This window comes from Drosophila ficusphila, unplaced genomic scaffold (genome assembly GCF_018152265.1).
Source record: "Drosophila ficusphila isolate 14025-0441.05 unplaced genomic scaffold, ASM1815226v1 contig_198, whole genome shotgun sequence".
NCBI classification, from domain to species: Eukaryota; Metazoa; Arthropoda; class Insecta; order Diptera; family Drosophilidae; genus Drosophila; species Drosophila ficusphila.
This window is the reverse complement of record NW_025064092.1, coordinates 9,881,908-9,890,421: the sequence shown is the minus strand read 5'-3', so window position 1 is coordinate 9,890,421 and position 8,514 is coordinate 9,881,908.

Sequence of the window (8,514 nt, the reverse complement as noted above, 5' to 3'; positions counted from 1 at the left end):
CTTCGTAGTTATGTAAGGCAAAAGTGCTAAACTACAATTATGAGCAACCTGATTGATTTGTATAAACAAAGTCTTCAGGAAAATGGTATGCTTGGCTAAGGTGGAACCCGCGGCGTTCGGTTTCACCTCAATTTAGTCCATGGAAGCAGGAAAATTGCCCCATCTTTAAGTGCGGCTGCCCCAGGGTGCCCCTGCAAAAAGCGGAAAATCAAAATGACAGATAGTCGGACTTCGTCAGAAGAAAAAGCGACTGAGTCAGCAGTGAAAGCAGCGGATCGGATTGGCTGTAATCGAATCGGGTCGAAAGCTCTCTCGAATCGACTTCCTCGTCGCCGAACTTTGGAGATCTGAAGATCTGACGATCTGGAGAACCAGAATATACTATACTGCACCATCGGAGGCCTGGCTCTGATAATATAATTATCCAAACGGGCAGGCGGCCACATAACTGAGCGGCAATCAATGGTTTATGGCCATAATGATGCTGGCTCGATTGGCGATGAAAACCACAGCGGAAACGGCATTATCGCGGCTTTCAACTATCGATCAAAAAAAAAAAAATACAGGCAGCTATGTAAGGTCGAGGCACGGCGGCTAAATGCATATTAAGTAATTTCCAGCAAGTGAGAAACCAAAAAAAAAACGAGATAAAACGTAAATAGATACTTGTACGGCTCTATTTAGCGCATGTTTCCTTTTGAAAAACATTCGCAGCATGTTTTTATGCTTTTTTTTTTTTTGGTTCCGCTTAAGGCAAACGGCAAGTGCAAAAATTTGTTTCGAAAATTGATTAACATCAAACTGGTTGGCGATGGAGATGTGTACGGCTGGCTGGGGCACCCTCTGCTATTTTCCCCGTGCCGATAAATCCGCAAATTTATGAAATTGCTGGTCAAAAGTTTTTAATTGAATCCCACATAAAATGTGAAAAACACAAAAAGAGTAAAAATGGTTGGGAAAAAAAATCAAATAAAAAGCAACGCAAACAAAAACGCGGCGACAAAGACAACAAACGCTGATGATGATGATTGGGACATGAAGCTCTTTTTTTTTTGTTTTTTTTGTATTCGTATATTTTTTTCTATATTTTTTTTTGTTTAATTTTAATGTACACACACATATGGCGTTTATTATTTGGCAACTTTTGCCCAAGACTTTTCACTGACAAACAACCGGGCTCGGCGATCAACTGATAAACTGGTTTCGCAGTTTATTGAATTTTATACAACATTTGCATCGCTCCAGCCGCCGAACAATAAACAATTTCAATGAGAAAACAAAAAGATGGTCGCCCGATGAGCTTGCCCAAGGTATTTGACCCACCAGAGCACCGGAGCACCACAGTGCGAGTGCGGCTGTGAAATCAGCAGTAGAATTGTTCTCGTTCTCGTTCTGATTATGATTCTCATTCTGAGTGCGAGTCTGAGTCTGATTCTGATTCTGATTCTCACCGCTACGCAATAAGCTCGGTAAGTTTTGAATCGGGGGACGGACGGGCGGACAAACCCTCCCGAAAAAGTGTCAGCACAGCAGCTGCTCGGCTCATGAGGGGCTTAAGACTCCCGGCGAGCCTTTGAATGCGAACACAAAAGGCAAACAAACAAAGTCTAGGGTTTCCATTCATGCCGGGAATCTGCGCCTTATTTCCTTTCCGATTCTGATTCAGATTCCGATTCAAGCCACTCTCTTCCCACTTGGGCAGGGGACTCCCCACCCACTTCTAAAAAGTCTCCCCCCCTTCAAAAGTTGGCCATTACCTTAGCTCACTTTTGTACCTGTCACTCCGCCGCGCGCTCCTCTCACTTTCGATCGATTTTGGGCAGCCCGCGTGATGAAGGGCCTTTCTAAATCTTAATGGCCAGTTGCCAGCCGTCGATGATCCCCTTTTACCTTTGATACTGGGAATTCTGTGTAATGCGCTGTGTACACAAAACTGCTACAAGCTGCGGCACAGATGCGGGAAAGATAGTAGGTCTGCTAGTTGTATTCAGATCTGGGAATTCGTTTCGTTGGCTCCAAAGTGTTTTGGATTCTATTAGGGAGTCTAAGATAAAGCTGTTGTAAATGATCAAGCTAAAAATACTATCAATCAGTTACAAATAGATACCAAATATCAAGTATTTCATAAGCATACCATCACTACATTTCCCACCCCAACTGTGCTCGTTGGATACGACGTTTGCTTAAAGACTTCCTCTATGATCTATAGCTATCATGTAATGCCTCTGTCAGGGGGTACTTGAACTCCCATTCTGCGTTCTCCGGTCTCCGGTCTCCGGTCTCGATTCTCCATTCTCCAACTGACGCTCCGCTGGCGACGCTCGACGAACAATGGAGTTCTTGTTGCCGCTGAATTTCTACTACTACTATTTTTGTTCTGGGGCCTCTCGATATCCCGCTCCCTGCTCCCTGCTCCCTGTGCATTGTCTATATAATCCATGGGGCACAAAGCCCATACATAGTAATTAGAATCATGCACGAGCATACCTTCGGCTGTATCTGTATCTGTAACCATGTATCCGTGTATCTGCGTATCTGGGGGGTTTGTGTGCGGAGTGCTGTTAGCTGTGTTAGGTGGTCGGTGTTTGGTGTTTGGTGTGCGGTGTTTGGTGTTCGCTGTTCAGAGTTCGCTGACTGTGACTTTAACCGTTGGCTTCTGCGCCTGGCTCAGTCGTTAATTTAGGCTTCGAGTAATTATGAGCGACAGAAGCGGACCATTTCCCATTTGCCTTTGCCTCAAAAGCAAATCGAGTCGACTCAAAGAATTTGATTCGGGATCGGAGATAGCCAGCCAAGCCGGCTTCTCAATGCTATTAATCACTGGAGTTGGTCAGTTAAAAAATTCAATTTCGTGGCCACAAAGAGTCGACAAATTAACGTCTTTTTAATTGCTCGTGCTTTTGCTTGGGCTGTTGTGCTTTTTCTTTTGCCACGACAAAACATTCAACAAGCAACAACAACAACAACAACAACTGCAACACCACCAACAATGGCCAATTGTCATGTGAAGTCGTTGAACTCAAGATCCCCCAACAAACAGAGTTTATTTTCCCTCCTCCTCCGCCACGAGCTTTATGTGTTTATGTTTTTCTTGTTGTTATTGTTGTTGTTGTTGTTTTCTGTGGTTTATCCGCGTTGGCGTTAAGAGTCGGGGACATCGCAGTTATACAATAGATCAGCTGCTGATCCATCATTTTACCCATTACATCCATTAAATTGTGAAACAAAAGCTGCAGTTTGCTTTTGGTTAAAAAACACACAAACCAAAAAACAAAAACACACGACAGAAACCAAAGTAAATGTACAAAAAAGAGCAGCATTTGACTGGGCATGACCTTGACAAGGGCAGCCGCTTAGCAAACGTGTTTGCTCTCTAAGCAAACCGGTATGCTCCCATCATCCCCTCCACTCTCCACTCTCCGCTCTCCACTTTTCTCCTCCCGCCGCCTCGCGTCAACCGCTGATATTTTAGACTTTGGTGACGCTTCAAAGATTTTCCAACGCAAAATTGTCACACGACATAAAAAAAAATGGATGGGCAAGTTAAGCAGAATCTTTTTAACCACGTGCCAAGGGGAAGAACTCGAACTCGAGCATGGGCAAAAAGCAGACTGGCCGCAAGGCGGACTTGCAGCAGAGCATCCAAGCGAGGCCGAACAAATGGAATGGCATTAAACACTCTCATATGAGCAGGCATGCATGAATAAACAAATAAATTTACAATAATAGCAGTGCAATCGATTTTCAGGCCTCGAACATCATGCACTTGCGCTTGGAAATTGAGTTTTAATAGGAAACCTGCAGAGAATCCCATATTTTCAATACATAAACTTTTCCCTGTCACGAGCCATCTTAATGATTTAACTATGAATTATTTTTGTGAGCCTTGCGACTGGGAAAGGTAGCCAGCTAATAGAATAATCATTAAGATAAGATACAAATAAAGATAAGGAGGGAAACCTATAAAAATAAAGAACAATTTGAGGCAATAAACAAGAAATATATATGAGTATATATATATATATGGGCAGCCCAATCAAATGCCTTAATAAATTATGCTGAAAACTGGGTTCAACACTCTATAAACTCTATAAAACAAGGAACTTAGCGCTAGAGTCTTGCCCACGGCTGTGTGCGTATATGTTTGTCTAACAATTGCAGTTGATTTCTTGCCGCTTCTCGTTTTTCCTTTTCAATTGCAATCCGACTCAATTGTGCCGAGTACGAAAGCGTGAAAAACTCAACGGATTCAAGCAGAAAAAATGCGAGTTGACCAGCCACTGACCACTGAATTTGATTGGCTCTTATTGGACCCATTGGACGTAGTGTTGGAAAAAACACAGTGTTGAAATTAACCCCTAAATGGGTTTATATATTTGAACTTGAAACGAATGGTGGTAATATGTTTGCTTTACAGGTCGGAGGCCCTTAAATCAGCCAACCATGGCTTTTCTTTCGCCAGGCGGGACTTGCATAACTTAATTTTGTTTTTACGTTTCAGCCTTTGTTTGCTTTGATTTGTGTTATTACTTAATTGCTTTGAACCTGAAAACTGCTGACGAAAATAAAACAAAAAACTCTAATTTATGGCGTGTCTTTATGCAAATCTTTGAAGGCATTTACATATGATTTTGTGTAAATTCTGGTTTTTTCGTTTTGTTTATCTAAAATGCAAAACACGCGTCGCTCACAAAAAAATTAGACAACAAAAACGCGTCCAGCTCCAGTTTACTTCATTGTCACCAAAAATAAAAAAAAAAGCGTTTTGACATTGAAAATGGTCAAACAAGAAAAAAAAGGGGCAGAAAAGAAAAGAAAGAGGAGAAGCCCGGAGAGCCGAAGAGTTGAAATGCGATCGCATTGGGGCAAGTGGGTCAACACAAAATCCACGAATGTTGGGCAAGGGCCGTAGACACCCGAGAAGACTGCGAAGACTGTGAAGAAGACTGGGCAGAAGACGAGGATGTAGAAAGAGCAGCGAACGGGAAGACGTGCGTGAAATACACCCCAAATGCACAAGCCAGATATTGCCGAATATTGTTGTATAATCATAGCAAATATCGGCGCGTGATCTGTTTACATTTTTTTCGATATTTGTATTTACTTTCAAGGGAGGAATTCACAAAAAAAGCGTGTAATACTAAAAATAAAGGTTCTGCTGTTCAGATGTTAAGAACATGCAGATGGAATACTGATTTTTGGGGTTTCATAACTTGATTTTGATTTGCTTGCAAACAGAGAGGTACTCGTTGAATTCTAAGTTCCCTGTTTTTGTGAAATAAACCCCACCACCGCAACTTCCCATATACATAGTGGGTAAGCCGCTGAGAAAGCTTCCCACCATTGGGTGCACATTTCGCCACCGAGGCATTCGCACATAACACAGATAGCCAGACGGCCCCGATCGATTGAAATCCCATTGGGTTTAGCTAATGTCGAGTGTTCGATGTTCAATGTTCGATGCCCGAGGACGTGCCTCACATGAGCGAGAGACGCTCCCAAAACACACATTTCGATCATTGTATAATCTTGGGGACTTGGACTCAAAGACTTGGACACTACCGATATCTTGAGCCGGGAGCTACGTGACATGACTGAGGCATCGGCGGGTCTAATCTTTTATATAAGTGCTGCGGCTGGAATTCCATTAGGCGAGCTCCGAAAAAATAGCGAAAAAGCGAACCAGAGCTCAAATCAAGCGGTGCGGCGCTTGCGTGTTGCAAGTGTTGCGAGTTGCGAGTTGCAAGTGCTTCCTGCTCGAAGGAGGCATGCAACACGCATCCAGCTGAAAGCGGAGTGATCAGTGATCGGGGGGCCTTGGCCAACTTGTTTGGCCAGTATGCGAATCTATGGAGAGACTTGTTGTCGATACCACACACTGAGCCAAAAAATACCAGCAGATTTCAAACGAAATCTGAAATCTTCGATTTCCGGCTGGTCTGCATTTGAGGCACCTCGAACTGTTCTTAAAATGAAAATACTGACCATTGAATTTGGATTTTTTTCGACGTAGACTTTCCTCCCTTTTCTTTTTTCTTTCGGTGTGCATTTTTTTTTTGGGCAGAAAGTAAAACCCGCCACTTGCCACAGCTGTTTTTGGCCAGGTCTCTTGTTTTTCGGAAAGTCTGAGTGCCTTGGGTGCAGGTGACATACTTTTCTCAGCGGCCTGTCCTAAAATAATTTTACTTTTTCTTAGCCGCCAACTGGTTGGCTAACTACTTTCTCTGCCCTGATGGTGGATTTCTTGGCTGGTTTCTTGGCTTCTTGACTGGATTTCTTGATGCGATTTCTTGGCTTGGCGCATTTCTTGGCTGGTTGGTTGCTTGCTTTTCTATGTGGGGTCCATTTCAAGGTCAGCGACAGTCGTGCCCGTAGTTTCCCACCATCTACCATCTACCATCGAAAAGCTGTGACTTGCATTCGCAATGAATCTTAATGCCAGCCAGATGATGGCCATTATCCGCGATGCAAATATATGGCTGACAGTTTTCGAGTCTCGCTCGAATCGAATCCGTTTCCAAGTCCGGGCAATGACACTCGCCTGGGTTTGTTCCCCCTCGTTTTTTCGCTTTTTTTATTATTTTCATACACATTTAAATCGCTTTATGTGTACTTTGGCTTTTTGTTTAGCACACTCGGAGTCCGAATCGCCATTGCCATTGCGAATGCATTCCAGGCGCAGTGATCTCATCCATTTCTCGACTGGTCATCCGGCTTCTGGAGCGGATCGCCAGGGTAATCCAATCTGGTAAACGTCTCCTCCTCCGCCTCCAGGGAAATGTGCCTCTGAAATCGATCCCAAGGGGGTTAGCAGGTGCTCACGGCTCGGAACTGGGCATGGATTTCAGCGGAAAGCAGATATCACAAAGCAAGTGATTGCCCCACAAAAGGGAGTGCACCTCGGGCTTTAAAACGAGATGGATTGTAGATTAGTAAAGGAGGTTTTGGGTCACTTTTCAGACCCAAATTCTCTGATTTACCCCTAAAAAATCCATAATATCTACTAAAATGCTAAAAGTGCAGACTTCAGCTAGTTTTGTTTTTTTTTCGCGACACGTTCCATTAGTTAAGCATTTTTCTCATATTTGGCCAGGCAATGTTCACCCACTAATTGGTGGTTCGACTGTGGCACCTGGCCACCTAGTTACCCATTCAGCTGTCCAATTTCATTGATAAACATTTGCCCATTGGCCCCACCCTCCCACACACACACACACACACACACATCAAACACACATTTACACACACACACATATGCCCCATTGAAAGAGAGAAATAGAGAAATATCTTAAGCCAAGGTGAGCCACATTTGGTTCGATTCAGTTTCGGTTCAATGCACCCCACCCAGTGGTGCAGTGGTGCACTCAGCGGTGCAGCAGACACTCCACTTCCAATGGCCAGCGCTCTTTCGGCGCCTGTCCACCAATCCATGATCAATCGGTGCAAATGGCCAAAACGAAGTTAGCCGCATTTTTGCCCCGGCTGCCAAACAGACGGCGAGATACTTGCACTTACGGATATACAGATTCGAGAAATACAGATTCGAGATACAGATACGTAGATGGCATGGGCGGCAATTGTTCAGTTCGAGTGGCAACCGGTTGGATGCGACGCGCAATTAAAAAGCGCGACCAGCCAAAGGCAATCTAACTACAGTTGAACTTCTTTAAGGGAAACTCACATATTTTGATTTAAATTTATAAAATAATAGTGCGCCATACTAGTTAATAACAAACTTAAGGCCGTGTTATGAAACCCTTTTAATTGAACGACTTAAATTATTAAGCCCTTCCTCTGACTTTAGGGTCATTCTGTATACGGAGTCTTCACTGTACCACTAACTATAATGAGGTGAGGCGAGCGCATCTCCGTGTGGGACTGGATTGAATCCGAATCGGAATGGTTAGCTTTGGACTGTGGATGTGGATGGGATTGGAGACCGTAGAATGGAGATGGCAGATTTCAGATTGCAGATGGGATTGGGCCGCGCACTTGTCGACGATTTCCTGTCATTAGTTTGGCTGCATGTCAAGGTTGTTCGGCAAGGCAAGGCAAGGCAAGTCAAGCCCAGCAGCAACATGCCGCATGCTACATCCGATGGATGCAATTGTACTCGCACTCGCACTCGTACTCCGGCTGGCTGGCAGTGCAATTAAGGCAGTGCGTTAAACGTCTTTCAAATGAAATGCAAGCCAGTTATTACCCAAGTAAGAAAGCCGCTTTAATCAGAGAGAGAGAAGCAAAAGTTGCTAGGCGCAAGTCGCAAGTTGCAAGTTGCTGGTGCAGCAGTTGTTGTTGCTGTTGCAGTTGCTGTTGCTGTTGCTGTTGCTGCTGCAGCTGTATTTCATTTCGCTTCACTTTCTTCCAGGCAGCCGTTTTCCAGCTCGTTTGGCCAGTGGGCGGGGTTGGGGATTTTGAAAACCGGCATCTCCGTTTGCAATGTGGAAAATGCACTCTAACAAATTATTATGAGCAGCACTTGGCTCGCAATTGGTTGTGGATGTGTGTTGTGCC